This window comes from Natator depressus, chromosome 2 (genome assembly GCF_965152275.1).
Source record: "Natator depressus isolate rNatDep1 chromosome 2, rNatDep2.hap1, whole genome shotgun sequence".
Taxonomy (NCBI): Eukaryota; Metazoa; Chordata; order Testudines; family Cheloniidae; genus Natator; species Natator depressus.
Window position 1 is genome coordinate 37,503,068 of NC_134235.1, and position 24,585 is coordinate 37,527,652.

At 51.4% G+C, this 24,585-nt stretch overlaps 1 long non-coding RNA gene and 10 other non-coding genes across 11 annotated transcripts in view; all 11 read right to left on the reverse strand.

Annotated features, from left to right (window-relative positions):
- Nucleotides 1–24,585, reverse strand: part of LOC141982184 (uncharacterized) — a 93,709-nt gene that overhangs the window by 41,883 nt on the left and 27,241 nt on the right. The gene's annotated exons all lie outside the window — the stretch shown is intronic.
- TRNAY-GUA (transfer RNA tyrosine (anticodon GUA)) lies at nucleotides 14,980–15,069 on the reverse strand. The gene is given in 2 exon segments: nucleotides 14,980–15,015; nucleotides 15,033–15,069. It is a non-coding gene; the product is annotated as a tRNA-Tyr (tRNA).
- TRNAA-AGC (transfer RNA alanine (anticodon AGC)) lies at nucleotides 15,850–15,922 on the reverse strand. Its single transcript has one exon. It is a non-coding gene; the product is annotated as a tRNA-Ala (tRNA).
- TRNAY-GUA (transfer RNA tyrosine (anticodon GUA)) lies at nucleotides 17,058–17,147 on the reverse strand. The gene is given in 2 exon segments: nucleotides 17,058–17,093; nucleotides 17,111–17,147. It is a non-coding gene; the product is annotated as a tRNA-Tyr (tRNA).
- On the reverse strand, nucleotides 17,928–18,000 carry TRNAA-AGC (transfer RNA alanine (anticodon AGC)). The gene has a single exon. It is a non-coding gene; the product is annotated as a tRNA-Ala (tRNA).
- Nucleotides 19,136–19,225, reverse strand: TRNAY-GUA (transfer RNA tyrosine (anticodon GUA)). The gene is given in 2 exon segments: nucleotides 19,136–19,171; nucleotides 19,189–19,225. It is a non-coding gene; the product is annotated as a tRNA-Tyr (tRNA).
- On the reverse strand, nucleotides 20,006–20,078 carry TRNAA-AGC (transfer RNA alanine (anticodon AGC)). Its single transcript has one exon. It is a non-coding gene; the product is annotated as a tRNA-Ala (tRNA).
- On the reverse strand, nucleotides 21,214–21,303 carry TRNAY-GUA (transfer RNA tyrosine (anticodon GUA)). Its single transcript is given in 2 exon segments — nucleotides 21,214–21,249; nucleotides 21,267–21,303. It is a non-coding gene; the product is annotated as a tRNA-Tyr (tRNA).
- On the reverse strand, nucleotides 22,084–22,156 carry TRNAA-AGC (transfer RNA alanine (anticodon AGC)). The gene has a single exon. It is a non-coding gene; the product is annotated as a tRNA-Ala (tRNA).
- On the reverse strand, nucleotides 23,292–23,381 carry TRNAY-GUA (transfer RNA tyrosine (anticodon GUA)). Its single transcript is given in 2 exon segments — nucleotides 23,292–23,327; nucleotides 23,345–23,381. It is a non-coding gene; the product is annotated as a tRNA-Tyr (tRNA).
- Nucleotides 24,162–24,234, reverse strand: TRNAA-AGC (transfer RNA alanine (anticodon AGC)). The gene has a single exon. It is a non-coding gene; the product is annotated as a tRNA-Ala (tRNA).

Genomic DNA, 24,585 nt, shown 5'->3' on the forward strand with positions numbered 1-24,585 from the left:
TATATATTTTGTACCCTGGTATTACCATGTCCCATTGATTATCATCTTTCCACATAGTTTCTGTGATGCCTATTATATCTTATTTAATATGAGGCACTCAAGTTGACCCATGTTAGTATTTAGACTTCTAGCATTTGTATATAAGCACTTATAAAATTTGTCACTTTTTAGCTGGCTGGACTCCTTTTCATTTGACTATTTCTTGTCAGCTCCTACCTGTACTTTATCATCTTCCATCCTCTCCTCCTTACTAGGATATAGAGAATCCCCATTAATAGATCCTCCCCTAAGAGATGTCTCTGACCTAACCATATGCTCCTCCACACGTTAGCTTTCCCTCAGCCCTTAGTTTTTTAATTCCTGTATGACCTTTTTAATTTTATGTGCCAGCGATCTGGTTCCATTTTGGTTTAGGTGGAGCCCATCCTTCCTGTATAGGCTCCTCCTTTCCCAAAAGGTTTCTACGTTCTTAATAAATCTAAAGCCCTTCTCCCTACACCATCATCTCATCCCCGCATTGAGACCCCATAATTCTGCCTGTTTAACTGGCCCAGTGCGTGGAACTGGGAGCATTTCAGAGAATGCTACCATGGAGGTCCTGGACTTCAATCTCTTACCTAGCAGCCTAAATTTGGCCTCCAGGACCTCTCTCCTATCCTTCTCTATGCCATTGGTACCTACGTGTACCATGACCACTGTCTCCTCCTCAGCACTACACAAAAGTTTGTCTAAATATCTTGAGAGATTTGCAAACAAAGCAAAGTAAGGGCTGGCATAGCCCAGAGGAGATTGTTTGGGTGGCTAATAGGCTGATGGTGTCAGAGAGCTGACACCCAGTTAAGCACAAGCAAGTCTCCCTTTTTCCTTGGTGGCACAGAGTGACCAGGTGACTCACAGTCCTGGGCACCCCGAGACATGTCACAGCTATGAAAAGCATAATAAATTTTATATTCTCCTTGCTCTATGACAGTGCATGGAAAAATATGTTCACTTGGAATTCTATCTTATACTCATATCATATTGTTACTTGACACTAAACTTAATAATACTCTAATGAAATCTCTGACCCTTAAGCAATGAAATTATGGATTTACTCCTCAGAGCTAGTCATAACTAATATATTTTAATAAATGGGAGTTGTTCACAAAAACCATGAGGCAACTACTTATTTCACCTGGGAATCCTTCTCTCATAGTCTAATATAATATGTAATATAAAGCTCAAGTGTCAACTCTCTCCATTTTCAAAAGGAAGGGAGGAAAAAATAAATTAATTGGCTGTTCAAGGCCCTACATTAATTCCCAGGGTTTGTTTGTTTGTTTTAATGTATTTGCACACAGACACCCAATACTTTAATTAATGACTGTAAAACAAAGGGACCGAAATCCATAATAGGAATCAACACAAGATTTTCCTAATCTCTAACCTAAATCTCCTTTGCTGTAGATTAAGCACAATACTTCTTGTCCTACTTTAAGTTGACATGGAGAAGAGTTGGTCACCAGCCTCACCTTTTACATATTTGAAGACTTTTAACAGATTTCCCCCTTCAGCCTTCCCTTGTCTAGACTAAACATGGCCAGTTCTTTCAACCTTTCCTCACAGGTCATATTTCCTAAACTACTTCTCATTTTTGTTGCTCTCCTCTGGAGGCTCTCCAGTTTATTCACATATTTCCTAAAGTGTGGAACCCAGAAATGGACACACTGCTCCAGCTGAGGCCCCACCACTGTCAAGTAGAGTGGCGCCATTACCTTCCGCGACTTACATATTACGCTTCTGTTAATACACACCAGAATTATTTTGCCCTTTTCACAACTGCATCACTGTTGACTCATATTCAATCACTGATCCACTATAACCCCCAGATCCTCTTCTGCAGTACTACAGCTGCCACTTATTCCCCATTTTGAAGTGTGTATGTTCGATTTTTTTTCCTTCCTAAGTGAAGTACTTTGCACTTGTCTCTATTGAATGGCATCTTGTTGATTTCAGACCAATTCTCAAATTTGTCAAGGTCAATTTGAATTCTAATCCTGGGCTTCAAAAGAGCTTGTAACCCCTCCCAGCTTGATCAACAGCAGGTCACAAAGGCAGTATGGAATTCAACTTATGTCTGTGAACACTCTTTTAGGGGCATGGGAACTAACACAATGGCTCAGATCATTGGCTTATGAGATCTGTTTATTTTTTAAACCTCACTACTGTCACTCTATGTTCCAGTGGTGGATTAATGCATGGGCCCATGGGACCCGTGCCCAGGGACTCCAGTCAAGATGGGGGCCCTGCAGGAGTGCTAGAACCTGGGTAGAAGTGGGGGGGGGGGCACCAGTGCCAGAACTGTATCCCTGTACCCTGCTCCTCTTCTTCCCGCCGAGGCCCTGCTCCAGGCCAGGCAAGAAGCTGGAGCCAGGCCATGGTAAGAGCCGTCCAGGGAGTCTGGGCTGCTGTGGGGATTCTTGGACCCTCCGCCTGTCCTGGGTGGGGGCACAGGTGCCAGAGAGCAACCCCAGCCCATGTCCCCGCCTGGTTCTGATGCCCCTCAACCCCCAGGATGTGGGAGGCCCACATGTTCTTTGTGCCCGGGGCCCCAGTAAATCTTAATCTGCCTCTGCTGTGTTCCCATTAGCCATATAAATGCAGCATCTAATCAGCCCTCCTCTTGAGTTATTCAGATTGTTACTTCACTCTGTTTTCTCTAAGAATGGCCTCCCATTGACTTTCCTGGGCTTTGGAACAAGCCCTGAACTGCCCACATGATGATATTAGAGTTTGTCTCTGATAGTACTCCCAGACCACGTGTTCTCTTTCATGCCCTCTGTATACTGTTTAGTGTCAGTCTCTACTCATCCTTTATGTTGTTGTACACTATGTTTTACTGAGCTTTAATTGGTTTAAAACAAATAAGAACATATAGAGACATTAAAGATTAGAATAAATCTCATCCTTATAAAGTACGTTTAATTCTCATCTATAAAAATGGAATAAGTAACTAACCTCCAGAAGGGATATTTATTACCTCAGAAGTTCTATTCACAGAATACCAATGTACCATGTAGCTTGCTAGGCTTTTCCCACTTATAATGCAACTTTCCTGGACATCAAAATGCACAGGGTGAGATCCTCCTCCCTTCCCATGCCCCTCTCCACCAAGTAGAGGAGCCCTGAAAGCCCCATATCAAGTCTAGGGTGCAGGGCTGGCCTTAGGGCCGGGCAACCTGGGCGCCCGCTGTAGCCAGGGGGCACTGTGGTGCAGAGACCAAGGGCTCAGCCTTCCCCTCTCTGCCTGTAGGGTGCAACCTGGCATGGCAGGAGCACCCACTTCTCTGCTCCTGAGCAGAAGGTCCCTTCTCACCACCTCACCTGGTCTCCCAGCCCGGCCCCAAGCCCTGCCTCTGCACTCTGCGGCTGCCAGCGGTGGGCTCTTTCCCCCTCCTCCCCCCAGACTGTCCCAGCCCTGCTGTTCCTCTTTCCATGGGCAGCTGAATGAAAGCCATGCCACCCAATGGAAGGTGAGTGTGGTGTCTCGGCCAGCCAATGGGAGCTGGAAGTTGCCGGCCTCTTCCAGGTTGGGAGGGGAAGGGACTGGGAACTAAAACTGCTGGGCAAAGAGACCAGTAAGTCTTACAGGGTCCTGACCCCATGACCCAGCTCCCAGCCCCTCCCCGCCAGCTCCCAGGGGACCCCTCCCTGTGCCCTCAGTTCCCAGCTCCCCTCCATGCCCACACAGCTCCCAGGAGGCCCCTCCCTCTGCCCCACATGTCCCAGCCGCCCAGTTCTCAGGGGCCCCCCATTCTCCTCTGTTCTCAGGGTGTCCCTCACATCTTTGAGGTCCCCCTCCTGCATGCCACACTCTGACCCCACAGTTCCCCATGCTCCCCAGATGTCAGGGGCTCCCCCTTTTTCTTACTCATTGCAAAAGGAGATGTTAGTGCAGGGGGTTGGGGATATTTCAGGAGTGAACCTTCCACCATCTCTACCCACCCTAACTACCTTCAGTGCGCTGGAGCATTTTAACCTCCCCCTGCCCCAGTAATCTACCTTTCCTGGGACTGGGGAGGGGCACTTAAATATTGGGGATGCTCAGTATTGGGGTGTGAGGAGAGACATGCCCTTCTTGAGCCCCCATGTCACTGTTATCCCCACACCAAAGTCCCTTTCTGGGGCTCTCAGTTCACCAAGTGCCCCTGCCACCACAGTCCTTTGTTTCCCTCCTGTCACTGCACCTCCCCTAGGGCTGCTGACCCTCTGAGGCTCTGGCAGAGAAGATGGATGCCATGCTGAGTGGAAGAGGTTGGGAGGTGCAGGAGAGGTACAACTTTGCCCCAGTGCCTGCTCACCATGTCAGAGTGCAGCAGATTGCTTGCTACGTCGTCTTGGCTGTCCTGCTCAATGATCAGATGATGGTTCCCTGTAGCACTGGCTGGGGGGGGTCAAAGTGACTGCTGGGGGGTTTCCTATGATGCCCATCACCATGGCATCCAGATCTGAGTCACTGCAAGGCAAGACCAGCCCTACGGGTGGGTGATGTGGTCAGGGGGGTGCTGTGATTAAGAGGCAAGAAGCAGGGTGGGCCTGGAGTGTGAGGTCATGGAAGGGAGTTTGGGGCGGTGGGGAGAGAGGCAGCCGGCTGGGGTGATCAGGGTGGGGTGCGGAGGGGAATCTAGGAAGGCAGCTGGGGCCAGGGGTGCCAAAATACAGGTTTTCCTAGTGTGACGTGTCCCCCACCCTTCCCCAGGATGTAAACCCAAATGATATTGTCTTGCACTGCACAGAAATCTATACAGAATAAGCTCATGAAATTCACTTCATCCCTCAGTGTGGAAGAAGATATGCAGAGCTTTTTGCGCCCCTCCCCCGATATGAATTGCGCAAACTGGGTTTTAGAAAACAAAACAAGTTTATTAACTACAAAGGATAAATTTTAAGTGATTATAAGGGATAGCAAACCGATCAAAGCAAATTACTGAGCAAATAAAACAAAACACGCAAACTACGCTTAATACACTAAATTAACTGGTTAATAATAGCACATTTTCACCCTAAATGTTGTTTTATGCAGGTTGCAGAGTTTCTTGAAGGTAAACTGCACACCTTGCACCTAAAATATACAGATATTCCTTTCACAGGCTACACCTTTCTCGCCTGGGTTCAGCCCATCACCCCCAGCTTAGTTCTTTGTTTAGTCAGGTGTTTTCAGCATCTTCCTTCTTGGGCGGGGAGGCAGTGGAGAAGAACACAGATTAACTCACTCACTCCCCAGCCTTAAATAGGATTTGCACATGGCAGGAATCTTTTGTTTCCCGGTTTGACCCCCACCCTCTCATAGTGGAAAAATAACAGCAGTCCAAGATGGTGTCCACTACCAGGTGACATGATCACATGACCCTGCAGTGTCTTAGGCCCCATCTACACTGGCAAGTTTGTGCGCAGTAAAGCAGCTTTGAGTGCTCTAACTCCCGAGGTGTACACACTGCCAAGCCACTTAGTGCACAGAAACTACGCAGATGCAGCCCTCTAAAAAAACCATTCCGACGAGAGGCGTAGAGCTTTCTGCACCGGGGCTACAGCACTGCGGTGCCAGTGTAGACACTGTGGTGATTACAGCGCAGCGACTGGCCTCTGGGAGGTGTCCCACAATGCCTGTTCTCACCTCTCCAGCCATTGGTTTGAACTCTACTGCCCTGCCCTCAGGTGACCAACCGTCAGTCCCACCCTGTACATTCCTTTGCAAATTTGAAAGTCCCCTTCCTGTTTGCTTGGTGATGTGTTCAGTGGTCTCAGCGCATCTTTCCAGGTGGCCAGGCCTGCTCCACGCACCAGGCTATCCCCAGCTTGGAGCAATGCCAAGCTGCTGGACCTCATCGACATTTGGGGAGAGGAGGCAGTGCAGACACAGCTGCACTCCAGCCGTCGGAATTATGATACCAACGGACAGATTTCTAGATGCATGACTGGGACACAATGCAATGCAGGGTCAAAGTGAAGGAGCTGCAGAACGCCTACCACAAGGCACGAGAGGCAAACTGCTCTTCGGTGCTGCGCCCACGAGCTGCTGGTTCTACAAAGAGCTGGATGTGATACTCGGAGGCAATCCCACCTCCACTGCAAAGGACCCTGTGGATACTTCGGTGGCTTGCGTGCCAGTCGAGAGTGGACCGAGTCAGGATGAGGCAATCTTGGACAAAGAGGGGGAGGGAGACCCATGGGCAGAGGATGACTCGGAGGCCAGAGAGGCATGCAGCCAGGAGCTCTTTTCTACCCCGGAGGAGCCTAGCCAGTCACAGCAGTCAGATCTTGGCGAAGCACAAACAGGAAAGGAGGCCCCTGGTAAGTGGATCTGATTTGGGGAATTGCTGAAGCGAGTTGTTGGGGGCAGGAGGGCTGCAGAAAGCCGGCTCGTCTCCCACCACATGCCTAGTCTGAGCAGCAGAACAGGCTGTTGATACACTCCCTCACTTCACGGGAATCTTCCTCAGAGATCTCCAGGAAACTCACGTCGGCAATCCGCTGCCGCAGGTTCCTTGGCAGAGCTGCTTTGTTTCTTGCCCTCTAACAGTAACTTTCCCATGCCACTTTGCTGTGACGGATGGGTGGACCATTGCTGCACACAGGCTAGCCGCATAGGCGCCAGGGCGGAAGCTGCAGGCTTGGAGAAGACCCTCCCTTGATTCCCTGCTCATCCTCATCAGTGAGATATCTTCCATAATGATCACCTCCTGTGAAAAGTGTGGGGACAGGAATGATTATCAGGCCCATCCTACAATGCTGGCTCTCCCCAAGTGCCCAAGAGCCACGTGCCCAGTGTACAGCAGGGTCCAGGAACAGTGATTTACCCTGCCCATGAGGCTACTCACCTTTTGGGGGGTCTTGTGGCTCATGTGTGCTTGCCTGGGGTCAGCCAGTTAGTGACAGATGTGTGAGTACTGGCTGTGTTTTAAAGCATTGAAACAGTGTTGTCTGTGTTGCAAACAGTACTGCTTCTGTAAAATGTTGCATTTAAACTTCACAGAGATGATCTTGGGAGCACAGCCTCCTTCTTTGTTATTGGCGACAGAACGACTGCGCAGAATTAGAAAGCGGCCAAGAAGAACTAAGGAGGACTTTCTGTGTGAGGTTATGATGCACTCTGCAGCCGAGAAAAAAGAATTGAAGGAGTGGCGGGACAGCAAGAAGAGGGACCGAAAGGACAACGCGGCACACCAGAAAGAAGCCACGGAGTGGCTGTTAACAGTTATGGAGCACCAAGCGGACACGCACCAGGCGATACTAGCTCTTCAAACCGAGCAGCTCCGTGCCCGCCCTCCCTGCAGCCGCTGTCGCAAAACTCTTTCCCATGCGCCCCCCCGCCCCCACACACACACCACCAACACACTCTTATCAACCTCCTGGCTCCACTCTCTACCCGCAGCATTCCACTCCTCCCTCCTCAGAGTCCAGCAGTGTGGATTCCCACTACTCACTGCACTCAACACCCATCCCTCCGCAATTTGGCCCTGCTGAAGTACAGCACTCGTTGCATCATTCTCCAAAGGAGAAGGTTGGGTATGATCCCGGGACCCCACCTCCTCTTGAGACCTTCCCTTCCCCCACCCCTCTCCCTGCTGACGATTTTTTTCATTTGACTCTCTCCTCTGGTTGTATGCTTTCAAAGAAACACAATTCTTTTATTGAAAGACATCTTTATTCTATTAAGTGAAAGCAAAAAGAGCACTGCAAAGTAATATACAATTATGTTAAGGCCCCTTCTTGTATCATGTGCACCATCCCGTGCCTTGTGGAAGTTTTTGGAAACTGTAGGGGACAATTTCCTGGTGCAAGTGCTGGAGGAACCAACTAGGGGCGGAGCTCTTCTTGACCTGCTGCTCACAAACCGGGAAGAATTAGTAGGGGAAGCAAAAGTGGATGGGAACCTGGGAGGCAGTGACCATGAGATGGTCAAGTTCAGAATCCTGACACAAGGAAGAAAGGAAAGCAGCAGAATACGGACCCTGGACTTCAGAAAAGCAGACTTTGACTCCCTCCGGGAACTGATGGGCAGGATCCCCTGGGAGAATAACATGAGGGGGAAAGGAGTCCAGGAGAGCTGGCTGTATTTTAAAGAATCCTTATTGTGGTGAAAGGGACAAACTATCCCGATGTGTAGAAAGAATAGTAAATATGACAGGCGACCAGCTTGGCTTAACAGTGAAGTCCTTGCTGATCTTAAAAACAAAAAAGAGGCTTACAAGAAGTGGAAGATTGGACAAATGACCAGGGATGAGTATAAAAATATTGCTCGGGCTTGTAGGAATGAAATCAGGAAGGCTAAATCACACCTGGAGTTGCAGCTAGCGAGAGATGTTAACAGTAACAAGAAGGGTTTCTTCAGGTATGCTGGCAACAAGAAGAAAGCCAAGGAAAGTGTGGGCCCCTTACTGAATGAGGGAGGCAACCTAGTGACAGAGGATGTGGAAAAAGCTAATGTACTCAACGCTTTTTTTGCCTCTGTCTTCATGAACAAGGTCAGTTCCCAGACTATTGCACTGGGCAGCACAGCATGGGGAGGAGGTGGCCAGCCCTCTGTGGAGAAAGAAGTGGTTCGGGACTATTTAGAAAAGCTGGACATGCACAAGTCCATGGGGCCGGATGCATTGCATCCGAGAGTGCTAAAGGAATTGGCGGATGTGATTGCAGAGCCATTGGCCATTATCTTTGAAAACTCATGGCGATCGGGGGAAGTCCCGGAAGACTAGAAAAAGGCTAATGTAGTGCCAATCTTTAAAAAAGGGAAGAAGGAGGATCCTGGGAATTACAGGCCAGTCAGCCTCACCTCAGTCCCTGGAAAAATCATGAAGCAGGTCCTCAAGGAATCAATTCTGAAGCACTTAGAGGAGAGGAAAGTGATCAGGAACAGTCAGCATGGATTCACCAAGGGAAAGTCATGCCTGACTAATCTAATTGCCTTCTATGATGAGATAACTGGCTCTGTGGATGAAGGGAAAGCAGTGGACGTGTTATTCCTTGACTTTAGCAAAGCTTTTGACACGGTCTCCCACAGTATTCTTGTCAGCAAGTTAAAGAAGTATGGGCTGGATGGATGCACTACATGGTGGGTATAAAGTTGGCTAGATTGTCTGGCTCAACGGGTAGTGATCAATGGCTCCATGTCTAGTTGGCAGCCGGTATCTAGCAGAGTGCCCCAAGGGTCGGTCCTCGGGCCGGTTTTGTTCAATATCTTCATAAATGATCTGGAGGATGGTGTGGATTGCACCCTCAGCAAGTTTGTGGATGACACTAAACTGGGAGGAGTGGTATATACGCTGGAGGGTAGGGATAGGATACAGAGGGACCTAGACAAAATTGGAGGATTGGGCCAAAAGAAATCTGATGAGGTTCAACAAGGCCAAGTGCAGAGTCCTGCACTTAGGACGGAAGAATCCAATGCACCACTACAGACTAGGGTCCGAATGGCTAGGCAGCAGTTCTGCAGAGAAGGACCTAAGGGTTACAGTGGATGAGAAGCTAGATATGAGTCAACAGTGTGCCCTTATTGCCAAGAAGGCCAATGGCATTTTTGGGATGTATAAGTAGGGGCATTGCCAGCAGATCGAGGGACGTGATCGTTCCCCTCTATTCGACATTGGTGAGGCCTCATCTGGAGTACTGTGTCCAGTTTTGGGCCCCACACTACAAGAAGGATGTGGACACATTGGAGAGAGTCCAGCGAAGGGCAACAAAAATGATTAGGGGTCTGGAACACATGACTTATGAGGAGAGGCTGAGGGAACTGGGATTGTTTAGTCTACGGAAGAGAAGAATGAGGGGGGATTTGATAGCTGCTTTTAACGACCTAAAAGGTGGATCCAAAGAGGATGGATCTAGACTATTCTCAGTGATACCAGATGACAGGACAAGGAGTAATGGTCTCAAGTTGCAGTGGGGGAGGTTTAGGTTGGATATTAGGAAAAACTTTTTCACTAAGAGGGTGGTGAAACACTGGAATGCGTTACCTAGGGAGGTGGTGGAATCCCCTTCCTTAGAAGTTTTTAAGGTCAGGCTTGACAAAGCCCTGGCTGGGATGATTTAGTTGGGGACTGGTCCTGCTCTGGGTAGGGGGTTGGACTAGATGACCTCCAGAGGTCCCTTCCAACTCTGATATTCTATGATTCTATGAATCACCTCCTAGCATTACAAGCACTGCCATCCCGAGCACAGCAACAAATATTAGTGGCTTTCAGCTTCAAAATGCTGCCTCAAAGAATCCCTGATCTTTATTTATGGCCCTACGCTGTGCCCCTTTAATAACCCTGGTCTCTGGCTGTTGAAACTCAGCCTCTAGGCACTAAGCCTCTGCGGTCCAGCCCTCAGTGAAGCTTTCACCCTTCCTTTCACAAATATTATGGAGCATACAGCACACAGCTATAACCACAGGAATATTGTCATCGGCCATGTCCAACTTCCCATACAGGCATTGCCAGTGGGCTTTTAAATGGCCAAATGCACACTCCACAGTCATTCTGCACTTGCTCAGCCTGTTGTTGAACTGCTCCTTGCTGCTGTCAAGTTGCCCCATATATCATAGAATCATAGAATCATAGAATATCAGGGTTGGAAGGGACCCCAGAAGGTCATCTAGTCCAACCCCCTGCTCGAAGCAGGACCAATTCCCAGTTAAATCATCCCAGCCAGGGCTTTGTCAAGCCTGACCTTAAAAACCTCTAAGGAAGGAGATTCTACCACCTCCCTAGGTAACGCATTCCAGTGTTTCACCACCCTCTTAGTGAAAAAGTTTTTCCTAATATCCAATCTAAACCTCCCCCATTGCAACTTGAGACCATTACTCCTCGTTCTGTCATCTGCTACCATTGAGAACAGTCTAGAGCCATCCTCTTTGGAACCCCCTTTCAGGTAGTTGAAAGCAGCTATCAAATCCCCCCTCATTCTTCTCTTCTGCAGACTAAACAATCCCAGCTCCCTCAGCCTCTCTTCATAAGTCATGTGCTCTAGACCCCTAATCATTTTTGTTGCCCTTCGCTGGACTCTCTCCAATTTATCCACATCCTTCTTGTAGTGTGGGGCCCAAAACTGGACACAGTACTCCAGATGAGGCCTCACCAGTGTCGAATAGAGGGGAACGATCACATCCCTCGATCTGCTCGCTATGCCCCTACTTATACATCCCAAAATGCCATTGGCCTTCTTGGCAACAAGGGCACACTGTTGACTCATATCCAGCTTCTCGTCCACTGTCACCCCTAGGTCCTTTTCCGCAGAACTGCTGCCTAGCCATTCGGTCCCTAGTCTGTAGCGGTGCATTGGATTCTTCCATCCTAAGTGCAGGACCCTGCACTTATCCTTATTGAACCTCATCAGATTTCTTTTGGCCCAATCCTCCAATTTGTCTAGGTCCTTCTGTATCCTATCCCTCCCCTCCAGCGTATTTACCACTCCTCCCAGTTTAGTATCATCTGCAAATTTGCTGAGAGTGCAATCCACACCATCCTCCAGATCATTTATGAAGATATTGAACAAAACCGGCCCCAGGACCGACCCCTGGGGCACTCCACTTGACACCGGCTGCCAACTAGACATGGAGCCATTTATCACTACCCGTTGAGCCCGACAATCTAGCCAGCTTTCTACCCACCTTATAGTGCATTCATCTAGCCCATACTTCCTTAACTTGCTGACAAGAATACTGTGGGAGACCGTGTCAAAAGCTTTGCTAAAGTCAAGAAACAATACATCCACTGCTTTCCCTTCATCCACAGAACCAGTAATCTCATCATAAAAGGCGATTAGATTAGTCAGGCATGACCTTCCCTTGGTGAATCCATGCTGACTGTTCCTGATCACTTTCCTCTCATGTAAGTGCTTCAGGATTGATTCTTTGAGGACCTGCTCCATGATTTTTCCAGGGACTGAGGTGAGGCTGACTGGCCTGTAGTTCCCAGGATCCTCCTTCTTCCCTTTTTTAAAGATTGGCACTACATTAGCCTTTTTCATTAGCTTCATGAGCCACAGCATTAAGAGGTAGGTGGGGTCTCCCAGGATCACATTGGGCATTTCGACTTCCCCTATGGTGATCTTTTGGTCTGGGAAGAAAGTCCCTGCTTGCAGCTTCTTGAATAGGCCAGTGTTACGAAAGATGCATGAGTCATGCACCTTTCCAGACCAGCCTGCATTAATTTCTGTGAAATGCTCACGGTGATCGACAAGCACCTGGAGAACCATTGAGAAATACCCCTTCTGATTAGTGTACTCAGTGGTTAGGTGGTTTGGAGCCAGAATTGGAATGTACGTGCCATTGATCTCCCTTCCGCAGTTAGGGAAGCCCATTTGTGCAAAGGCATCCACAATGTCACACACGTTGCCCAGAGTCATGGTCTTCCAGAGCAGGATGCAATTAATGGCCCTGCACACTTCCATCAACACGAGTCCAAAGGTCGACTTTCCCACTCCGAACTGGTTAGTGACCGACCGGTAGCAGTCTGGAGTAGCCAGCTTCCACAGTGCAATTGCCATGCGCTTCTCCAGTGACAGGGCAGCTCTCATTTTCGTGTCCTTGCACCGCAGAGCTGGGGCGAGCTCATCACACAGTCCCATGATTGTGGCTTTCCTCATATTAAAGTTCGACAGCCACTGCTTGTCATCCCAGATGTGCAGCATGATGTGATCCCACCACTCAGTGCTTGTTTCCCAAGCCCAAAAGCGGCATTCCACTGTGGTCAGCACCTCCACGAATTCCACAAGCAATCTCACATCGTAGCTACTACACGTGGCGACATCGATGTCGGACACCTCTTTCCTTTGTAGTTTAAGGAATAACTCCGCTGCCAATTATGAGGTGTTGGTCAGTGTGAACAGCATACTGGTCAACAGCTCGGGATCCATTCCTGCAGCCCGAAACAGACAGGGCAGGGCGTGCAGTACACAAACTGTTGAAATATGGCGCCAAATGCAAACGGAAGCACAGGGATTGCTGGGATGAGAACCAATGTATCACGGGGCATTGGAACAGAACCCAGGATGCCCCTTGACCCCTTCCGCCTTCCCACAAGTCTTAACGGCAAAAGAGAAAGAGGTGTTCTGTGGGGTAGCTTCCCAGAGTGCACCGCTCCGAACAGCGCCACAAGTGCCACAAGTCTGAACATGCTATTGCACAGGCAGCTGTCAGTGTGAACACCCAACAGCAGTTTTCCTTCGGCGCTGTCTGAACGGCGCTGTAATTCCCGGTGCTGTAACTCTGAAAGTGTAGACATGCCCTTAGAAGCTTACTAGGAAACTTCTAAGGAAGGACAAAGGTCACTATACCCAAAGTCCTATTATTAAAGTCCTTAAAGTCCTATTATCCTCAAAGTCCTATTATTCTCCCTAACGTCCCAATCCAGATTAATTGCATCTGTGTGGTGGGCGTTCCCCAGGTGAAAAAACGGTAGTAATTGCTACAAAGTGAATAATCCTAACTAGTCATACAAAAATGATACATAAATAGAATGGATAATACTATTCAGCATGTCATAACCTTTCCAATGATACCTCACATGTCCCATCTTGCATAAAACGTATCTCAGTTATGCCATATTCAGAAAAAGCGCATATCTATATTAATATTATGGCGCGTAGAGGAACAAACAGGATGCTATTTTCCCAAAGGCCGGATCTCCCCAGAGTGGACCAGAACGCTCCTTTCTGCGCAGACGTCAAGGGTGTATGTGGGTGCAAGCGGGTGGCGATGAATAAAAGAGAGCGATGGCAAGGAAAGAGCAGCTGCACCAACAGCAGCAGCTTGAGAATGCGGGTATCGATCCCGCTACCTCTCACATGCTAAGCGAGCGCTCTACCATTTGAGCTAATTCCCCCTCTACCTCCAAGGTGCCCCACCCCCTCCGCCACCCACTGTCAACTCAGCGCAAACCCCCTCCAGAGAGCTCTTCACCCCGCAAAACAAATTACCTTTACGCTTGCCCAGCACCTTGGAAAGAACCTCCACTCAGCAAGGACACGTGACATAGCAAACAACGCTGCTTCCCTTTCTTGCCTTTAAACAAAATACACCTGTCCAGAGACCATCAGAGAAAAAGTCACACACGCCCATGCCTTGCACACCCACACATACCTAACGCCTCCCTCCATGACAACAAGAAGAGCAAAAACTGCCAAGTAAAGGGGACGAGTTGCCTCCCTGCCCGCCTATTCCGTGCACAGGCCAAGGACAGCAAAGCTTCAGATAATCTACGGGTAGCCCGGCAGCTCCTTGACAGAAATTCCGCCAGATCGCGCTTGTAGCAATTCTCCGCCAGAAGCCTTTTACACATGCTCTGCAATCACGGTTGCCCAAGAAGAAATCCCAGCTCTACAAATGTGATGGACCAAAGCCCCAAAAGGAAAGAAATGGAACCGCGCCCTCACACTCCTCCATAAACTGACCTTTATGAGGCAAAGGAACGATGGACAAAGGGAGAGCAAACCATGGAAACGCACACGTTGCTACAACCATGAGCAGAATAGCCCGCCGTCAGCAGCGCACACGATCGGTTGAGCCTGAAGGACAAGGGACTCTCAGCGACTAAAGGGCCTTTTCTTTTCCCCCTACGTTCCCCTGCTCCCTGCCACCAGAAACTAAGTCCCCCTGGCACCTCTGCCCCACGCAAAAAACACCGAAGACAGCTTGGGGACATAGCTTCGGCCAGTCCATTTTATGACAGAGGCGCCCCGCTACCAGGGTGACAAATGGCACTTCTGAAGCCTGACATCGATAGCTCCATGTCTACGCTGTGAGTGCGGGAGGGAGAAGAAAAAGGAACTCTGCCTATGAAGGCGTAAACCGTGGCCTAGATCCTTGGAAGCAGGTGTGGTAGAGGAAAGTAGTGGCAAGTGGTGCTTTAAATGCAGCAGATTTCCATCGGCCTGTCTCGCACGAATGGAGTAAAACAGGGCAATGGCCAGAGTGGGAGCGCTAAAGAAGAGCGTGTAACAAAGGAAACAAAAGCCAGTTCCTTCGAGCCGGAGTTGAACCAGCGACCTAAGGATTCCCAGGAGAATTAAACCTACAGTCCTCCGCTCTACCAGCTGAGCTATCGAAGGAAGACAGGAACAAAGAGCCCACAGTGACTCAAAAGGTGTCAGGCAGAAGTGCCACTGGCACTAACGGCTAATTATAGGCTTGCCCGTGCCCAGCCCTTGAAAGGAAGAAGCCACACACACCTATCCCTTCATCCTCACGGCTGCCCCGGTTGCTGGGTCGCCGCCTAGTCTACCCTCAATTCACCCAACGGGAAGCCCGCACACATATACCGCTCAAAGGCTCCCTAACAGGCACGGCACGAAGACAACGCCGCAAGGGAAGAACGGAACGCCGGGGGCGCGACGCTAGCCCTGCCTGCTAGCCGGGACGCCGCATCCTCCCGCTGACCCACAAGCACGCGCAGCACACCGCTGGGACCCCAGCCCTGATTCCCACCCAGAATAGGGACGGTGGTGCAACGGAAAACCCCTCCGACGCCGGAGCTTCCTGCCTGGCTCGAAAGGGGCCTTTGAAAACACAACTTTTTCTCAGCCCATTTCCCTTCCCCTTCGTCAATAATTGACACATTCCCACTCCCACCCTTTCACACCCGACTCGGCCTCCCACGCCTCCCTCAGGAAAAACAAACACAAAGAGACTCCCAAAAGAAAAGAACTCAGACACACACGCTCCTGAAAGAGAAGCTGCCCCTTTGGCTGCCTGAGGACAAGAGGCTTGCCGCAAAGCCCAGAGTGGACCGGAACGCTCCTTTCTGCGCAGACGTCAAGGGTGTAAGTGGGTGCGAATGAAAAAAAGAGAGCGATGGGAGGGTAAGAGCAGCTGCACCAACAGCAGCAGCTTGGAGAATGCGGGTATCGATCCCGCTACCTCTCACATGCTAAGCGAGCGCTCTACCATTTGAGCTAATTCCCCCTCTACCTCCAAGGTGCCCCACCCCCTCCGCCACCCACTGTCAACTCAGCGCAAACCCCCTCCAGAGAGCTCTTCACCCCGCAAAACAAATTACCTTTACGCTTGCCCAGCACCTTGGAAAGAACCTCCACTCAGCAAGGACACGTGACATAGCAAACAACGCTGCTTCCCTTTCTTGCCTTTAAACAAAATACACCTGTCCAGAGACCATCAGAGAAAAAGTCACACACGCCCATGCCTTGCACACCCACACATACCTAACGCCTCCCTCCATGACAACAAGAAGAGCGAAAACTGCCAAGTAAAGGGGACGAGTTGCCTCCCTGCCCGCCTATTCCGTGCACAGGCCAAGGACAGCAAAGCTTCAGATAATCTACGGGTAGCCCGGCAGCTCCTTGACAGAAATTCCGCCAGATCGCGCTTGTAGCAATTCTCCGCCAGAAGCCTTTTACACACGCTCTGCAATCACGGTTGCCCAAGAAGAAATCCCAGCTCTACAAATGTGATGGACCAAAGCCCCAAAAGGAAAGAAATGGAACCGCGCCCTCACACTCCTCCATAAACTGACCTTTATGAGGCAAAGGAACGATGGACAAAGGGAGAGCAAACCATGGAAACGCACACGTTGCTACAACCATGAGCAGAATAGCCCGCCGTCAGCAGCGCACACGATCGGTTGAGCCTGAAGGACAAGGGACTCTCAGCGACTAAAGGGCCTTTTCTTTTCCCCCTACGTTCCCCTGCTCCCTGCCACCAGAAACTAAGTCCCCCTGGCACCTCTGCCCCACGCAAAAAACACCGAAGACAGCTTGGGGACATAGCTTCGGCCAGTCCATTTTATGACAGAGGCGCCCCGCTACCAGGGTGACAAATGGCACTTCTGAAGCCTGACATCGATAGCTCCATGTCTACGCTGTGAGTGCGGGAGGGAGAAGAAAAAGGAACTCTGCCTATGAAGGCGTAAACCGTGGCCTAGATCCTTGGAAGCAGGTGTGGTAGAGGAAAGTAGTGGCAAGTGGTGCTTTAAATGCAGCAGATTTCCATCGGCCTGTCTCGCACGAATGGAGTAAAACAGGGCAATGGCCAGAGTGGGAGCGCTAAAGAAGAGCGTGTAACAAAGGAAACAAAAGCCAGTTCCTTCGAGCCGGAGTTGAACCAGCGACCTAAGGATTCCCAGGAGAATTAAACCTACAGTCCTCCGCTCTACCAGCTGAGCTATCGAAGGAAGACAGGAACAAAGAGCCCACAGTGACTCAAAAGGTGTCAGGCAGAAGTGCCACTGGCACTAACGGCTAATTATAGGCTTGCCCGTGCCCAGCCCTTGAAAGGAAGAAGCCACACACACCTATCCCTTCATCCTCACGGCTGCCCCGGTTGCTGGGTCGCCGCCTAGTCTACCCTCAATTCACCCAACGGGAAGCCCGCACACATATACCGCTCAAAGGCTCCCTAACAGGCACGGCACGAAGACAACGCCGCAAGGGAAGAACGGAACGCCGGGGGCGCGACGCTAGCCCTGCCTGCTAGCCGGGACGCCGCATCCTCCCGCTGACCCACAAGCACGCGCAGCACACCGCTGGGACCCCAGCCCTGATTCCCACCCAGAATAGGGACGGTGGTGCAACGGAAAACCCCTCCGACGCCGGAGCTTCCTGCCTGGCTCGAAAGGGGCCTTTGAAAACACAACTTTTTCTCAGCCCATTTCCCTTCCCCTTCGTCAATAATTGACACATTCCCACTCCCACCCTTTCACACCCGACTCGGCCTCCCACGCCTCCCTCAGGAAAAACAAACACAAAGAGACTCCCAAAAGAAAAGAACTCAGACACACACGCTCCTGAAAGAGAAGCTGCCCCTTTGGCTGCCTGAGGACAAGAGGCTTGCCGCAAAGCCCAGAGTGGACCGGAACGCTCCTTTCTGCGCAGACGTCAAGGGTGTAAGTGGGTGCGAATGAAAAAAAGAGAGCGATGGGAGGGTAAGAGCAGCTGCACCAACAGCAGCAGCTTGGAGAATGCGGGTATCGATCCCGCTACCTCTCACATGCTAAGCGAGCGCTCTACCATTTGAGCTAATTCCCCCTCTACCTCCAAGGTGCCCCACCCCCTCCGCCACCCACTGTCAACTCAGCGCAAACCCCCTCCAGAGAGCTCTTCACCCCGCAAAACAAATTACCTTTACGCTTGCCCAGCACCTTGGAAAGAACCTCCACTCAGCAAGGACACGTGACATAGCAAACAACGCTGCTTCCCTTTCTTGCCTTTAAACAAAATACACCTGTCCAGAGACCATCAGAGAAAAAGTCACACACGCCCATGCCTTGCACACCCACACATACCTAACGCCTCCCTCCATGACAACAAGAAGAGCGAAAACTGCCAAGTAAAGGGGACGAGTTGCCTCCCTGCCCGCCTATTCCGTGCACAGGCCAAGGACAGCAAAGCTTCAGATAATCTACGGGTAGCCCGGCAGCTCCTTGACAGAAATTCCGCCAGATCGCGCTTGTAGCAATTCTCCGCCAGAAGCCTTTTACACACGCTCTGCAATCACGGTTGCCCAAGAAGAAATCCCAGCTCTACAAATGTGATGGACCAAAGCCCCAAAAGGAAAGAAATGGAACCGCGCCCTCACACTCCTCCATAAACTGACCTTTATGAGGCAAAGGAACGATGGACAAAGGGAGAGCAAACCATGGAAACGCACACGTTGCTACAACCATGAGCAGAATAGCCCGCCGTCAGCAGCGCACACGATCGGTTGAGCCTGAAGGACAAGGGACTCTCAGCGACTAAAGGGCCTTTTCTTTTCCCCCTACGTTCCCCTGCTCCCTGCCACCAGAAACTAAGTCCCCCCGGCACCTCTGCCCCACGCAAAAAACACCGAAGACAGCTTGGGGACATAGCTTCGGCCAGTCCATTTTATGACAGAGGCGCCCCGCTACCAGGGTGACAAATGGCACTTCTGAAGCCTGACATCGATAGCTCCATGTCTACGCTGTGAGTGCGGGAGGGAGAAGAAAAAGGAACTCTGCCTATGAAGGCGTAAACCGTGGCCTAGATCCTTGGAAGCAGGTGTGGTAGAGGAAAGTAGTGGCAAGTGGTGCTTTAAATGCAGCAGATTTCCATCGGCCTGTCTCGCACGAATGGAGTAAAACAGGGCAATGGCCAGAGTGGGAGCGCTAAAGAAGAGCGCGTAACGAAGGAAACAAAAGCCAGTTCCTTCGAGCCGGAGTTGAACCAGCGACCTAAGGATTCCCAGGAGAATTAAACCTACAGTCCTCCGCTCTACCAGCTGAGCTATCGAAGGAAGACAGGAACAAAGAGCCCACAGTGACTCAAAAGGTGTCAGGCAGAAGTGCCACTGGCACTAACGGCTAATTATAGGCTTGCCCGTGCCCAGCCCTTGAAAGGAAGAAGCCACACACACCTATCCCTTCATCCTCACGGCTGCCCCGGTTGCTGGGTCGCCGCCTAGTCTACCCTCAATTCACCCAACGGGAAGCCCGCACACATATACCGCTCAAAGGCTCCCTAACAGGCACGGCACGAAGACAACGCCGCAAGGGAAGAACGGAACGCCGGGGGCGCGACGCTAGCCCTGCCTGCTAGCCGGGACGCCGCATCCTCCCGCTGACGCACAAGCACGCGCAGCACACCGCTGGGACCCCAGCCCTGATTCCCACCCAGAATAGGGACGGTGGTGCAACGGAAAACCCCTCCGACGCCGGAGCTTCCTGCCTGGCTCGAAAGGGGCCTTTGAAAACACAACTTTTTCTCAGCCCATTTCCCTTCCCCTTCGTCAATAATTGACACATTCCCACTCCCACCCTTTCACACCCGACTCGGCCTCCCACGCCTCCCTCAGGAAAAACAAACACAAAGAGACTCCCAAAAGAAAAGAACTCAGACACACACGCTCCTGAAAGAGAAGCTGCCCCTTTGGCTGCCTGAGGACAAGAGGCTTGCCGCAAAGCCCAGAGTGGACCGGAACGCTCCTTTCTGCGCAGACGTCAAGGGTGTAAGTGGGTGCGAATGAAAAAAAGAGAGCGATGGGAGGGTAAGAGCAGCTGCACCAACAGCAGCAGCTTGGAGAATGCGGGTATCGATCCCGCTACCTCTCACATGCTAAGCGAGCGCTCTACCATTTGAGCTAATTCCCCCTCTACCTCCAAGGTGCCCCACCCCCTCCGCCACCCACTGTCAACTCAGCGCAAACCCCCTCCAGAGAGCTCTTCACCCCGCAAAACAAATTACCTTTACGCTTGCCCAGCACCTTGGAAAGAACCTCCACTCAGCAAGGACACGTGACATAGCAAACAACGCTGCTTCCCTTTCTTGCCTTTAAACAAAATACACCTGTCCAGAGACCATCAGAGAAAAAGTCACACACGCCCATGCCTTGCACACCCACACATACCTAACGCCTCCCTCCATGACAACAAGAAGAGCGAAAACTGCCAAGTAAAGGGGACGAGTTGCCTCCCTGCCCGCCTATTCCGTGCACAGGCCAAGGACAGCAAAGCTTCAGATAATCTACGGGTAGCCCGGCAGCTCCTTGACAGAAATTCCGCCAGATCGCGCTTGTAGCAATTCTCCGCCAGAAGCCTTTTACACACGCTCTGCAATCACGGTTGCCCAAGAAGAAATCCCAGCTCTACAAATGTGATGGACCAAAGCCCCAAAAGGAAAGAAATGGAACCGCGCCCTCACACTCCTCCATAAACTGACCTTTATGAGGCAAAGGAACGATGGACAAAGGGAGAGCAAACCATGGAAACGCACACGTTGCTACAACCATGAGCAGAATAGCCCGCCGTCAGCAGCGCACACGATCGGTTGAGCCTGAAGGACAAGGGACTCTCAGCGACTAAAGGGCCTTTTCTTTTCCCCCTACGTTCCCCTGCTCCCTGCCACCAGAAACTAAGTCCCCCTGGCACCTCTGCCCCACGCAAAAAACACCGAAGACAGCTTGGGGACATAGCTTCGGCCAGTCCATTTTATGACAGAGGCGCCCCGCTACCAGGGTGACAAATGGCACTTCTGAAGCCTGACATCGATAGCTCCATGTCTACGCTGTGAGTGCGGGAGGGAGAAGAAAAAGGAACTCTGCCTATGAAGGCGTAAACCGTGGCCTAGATCCTTGGAAGCAGGTGTGGTAGAGGAAAGTAGTGGCAAGTGGTGCTTTAAATGCAGCAGATTTCCATCGGCCTGTCTCGCACGAATGGAGTAAAACAGGGCAATGGCCAGAGTGGGAGCGCTAAAGAAGAGCGTGTAACAAAGGAAACAAAAGCCAGTTCCTTCGAGCCGGAGTTGAACCAGCGACCTAAGGATTCCCAGGAGAATTAAACCTACAGTCCTCCGCTCTACCAGCTGAGCTATCGAAGGAAGACAGGAACAAAGAGCCCACAGTGACTCAAAAGGTGTCAGGCAGAAGTGCCACTGGCACTAACGGCTAATTATAGGCTTGCCCGTGCCCAGCCCTTGAAAGGAAGAAGCCACACACACCTATCCCTTCATCCTCACGGCTGCCCCGGTTGCTGGGTCGCCGCCTAGTCTACCCTCAATTCACCCAACGGGAAGCCCGCACACATATACCGCTCAAAGGCTCCCTAACAGGCACGGCACGAAGACAACGCCGCAAGGGAAGAACGGAACGCCGGGGGCGCGACGCTAGCCCTGCCTGCTAGCCGGGACGCCGCATCCTCCCGCTGACCCACAAGCACGCGCAGCACACCGCTGGGACCCCAGCCCTGATTCCCACCCAGAATAGGGACGGTGGTGCAACGGAAAACCCCTCCGACGCCGGAGCTTCCTGCCTGGCTCGAAAGGGGCCTTTGAAAACACAACTTTTTCTCAGCCCATTTCCCTTCCCCTTCGTCAATAATTGACACATTCCCACTCCCACCCTTTCACACCCGACTCGGCCTCCCACGCCTCCCTCAGGAAAAACAAACACAAAGAGACTCCCAAAAGAAAAGAACTCAGACACACACGCTCCTGAAAGAGAAGCTGCCCCTTTGGCTGCCTGAGGACAAGAGGCTTGCCGCAAAGCCCAGAGTGGACCGGAACGCTCCTTTCTGCGCAGACGTCAAGGGTGTAAGTGGGTGCGAATGAAAAAAAGAGAGCGATGGGAGGGTAAGAGCAGCTGCACCAACAGCAGCAGCTTGGAGAATGCGGGTATCGATCCCGCTACCTCTCACATGCTAAGCGAGCGCTCTACCATTTGAGCTAATTCCCCCTCTACCTCCAAGGTGCCCCACCCCCTCCGCCACCCACTGTCAACTCAGCGCAAACCCCCTCCAGAGAGCTCTTCACCCCGCAAAACAAATTACCTTTACGCTTGCCCAGCACCTTGGAAAGAACCTCCACTCAGCAAGGACACGTGACATAGCAAACAACGCTGCTTCCCTTTCTTGCCTTTAAACAAAATACACCTGTCCAGAGACCATCAGAGAAAAAGTCACACACGCCCATGCCTTGCACACCCACACATACCTAACGCCTCCCTCCATGACAACAAGAAGAGCGAAAACTGCCAAGTAAAGGGGACGAGTTGCCTCCCTGCCCGCCTATTCCGTGCACAGGCCAAGGACAGCAAAGCTTCAGATAATCTACGGGTAGCCCGGCAGCTCCTTGACAGAAATTCCGCCAGATCGCGCTTGTAGCAATTCTCCGCCAGAAGCCTTTTACACACGCTCTGCAATCACGGTTGCCCAAGAAGAAATCCCAGCTCTACAAATGTGATGGACCAAAGCCCCAAAAGGAAAGAAATGGAACCGCGCCCTCACACTCCTCCATAAACTGACCTTTATGAGGCAAAGGAACGATGGACAAAGGGAGAGCAAACCATGGAAACGCACACGTTGCTACAACCATGAGCAGAATAGCCCGCCGTCAGCAGCGCACACGATCGGTTGAGCCTGAAGGACAAGGGACTCTCAGCGACTAAAGGGCCTTTTCTTTTCCCCCTACGTTCCCCTGCTCCCTGCCACCAGAAACTAAGTCCCCCCGGCACCTCTGCCCCACGCAAAAAACACCGAAGACAGCTTGGGGACATAGCTTCGGCCAGTCCATTTTATGACAGAGGCGCCCCGCTACCAGGGTGACAAATGGCACTTCTGAAGCCTGACATCGATAGCTCCATGTCTACGCTGTGAGTGCGGGAGGGAGAAGAAAAAGGAACTCTGCCTATGAAGGCGTAAACCGTGGCCTAGATCCTTGGAAGCAGGTGTGGTAGAGGAAAGTAGTGGCAAGTGGTGCTTTAAATGCAGCAGATTTCCATCGGCCTGTCTCGCACGAATGGAGTAAAACAGGGCAATGGCCAGAGTGGGAGCGCTAAAGAAGAGCGCGTAACGAAGGAAACAAAAGCCAGTTCCTTCGAGCCGGAGTTGAACCAGCGACCTAAGGATTCCCAGGAGAATTAAACCTACAGTCCTCCGCTCTACCAGCTGAGCTATCGAAGGAAGACAGGAACAAAGAGCCCACAGTGACTCAAAAGGTGTCAGGCAGAAGTGCCACTGGCACTAACGGCTAATTATAGGCTTGCCCGTGCCCAGCCCTTGAAAGGAAGAAGCCACACACACCTATCCCTTCATCCTCACGGCTGCCCCGGTTGCTGGGTCGCCGCCTAGTCTACCCTCAATTCACCCAACGGGAAGCCCGCACACATATACCGCTCAAAGGCTCCCTAACAGGCACGGCACGAAGACAACGCCGCAAGGGAAGAACGGAACGCCGGGGGCGCGACGCTAGCCCTGCCTGCTAGCCGGGACGCCGCATCCTCCCGCTGACGCACAAGCACGCGCAGCACACCGCTGGGACCCCAGCCCTGATTCCCACCCAGAATAGGGACGGTGGTGCAACGGAAAACCCCTCCGACGCCGGAGTTTCCTGCCTGGCTCGAAAGGGGCCTTTGAAAACACAACTTTTTCTCAGCCCATTTCCCTTCCCCTTCGTCAATAATTGACACATTCCCACTCCCACCCTTTCACACCCGACTCGGCCTCCCACGCCTCCCTCAGGAAAAACAAACACAAAGAGACTCCCAAAAGAAAAGAACTCAGACACACACGCTCCTGAAAGAGAAGCTGCCCCTTTGGCTGCCTGAGGACAAGAGGCTTGCCGCAAAGCCCAGAGTGGACCGGAACGCTCCTTTCTGCGCAGACGTCAAGGGTGTAAGTGGGTGCAAATGAAAAAAAGAGAGCGATGGGAGGGTAAGAGCAGCTGCACCAACAGCAGCAGCTTGGAGAATGCGGGTATCGATCCCGCTACCTCTCACATGCTAAGCGAGCGCTCTACCATTTGAGCTAATTCCCCCTCTACCTCCGAGGTGCCCCACCCCCTCCGCCACCCACTGTCAACTCAGCGCAAACCCCCTCCAGAGAGCTCTTCACCCCGCAAAACAAATTACCTTTACGCTTGCCCAGCACCTTGGAAAGAACCTCCACTCAGCAAGGACACGTGACATAGCAAACAACGCTGCTTCCCTTTCTTGCCTTTAAACAAAATACACCTGTCCAGAGACCATCAGAGAAAAAGTCACACACGCCCATGCCTTGCACACCCACACATACCTAACGCCTCCCTCCATGACAACAAGAAGAGCAAAAACTGCCAAGTAAAGGGGACGAGTTGCCTCCCTGCCCGCCTATTCCGTGCACAGGCCAA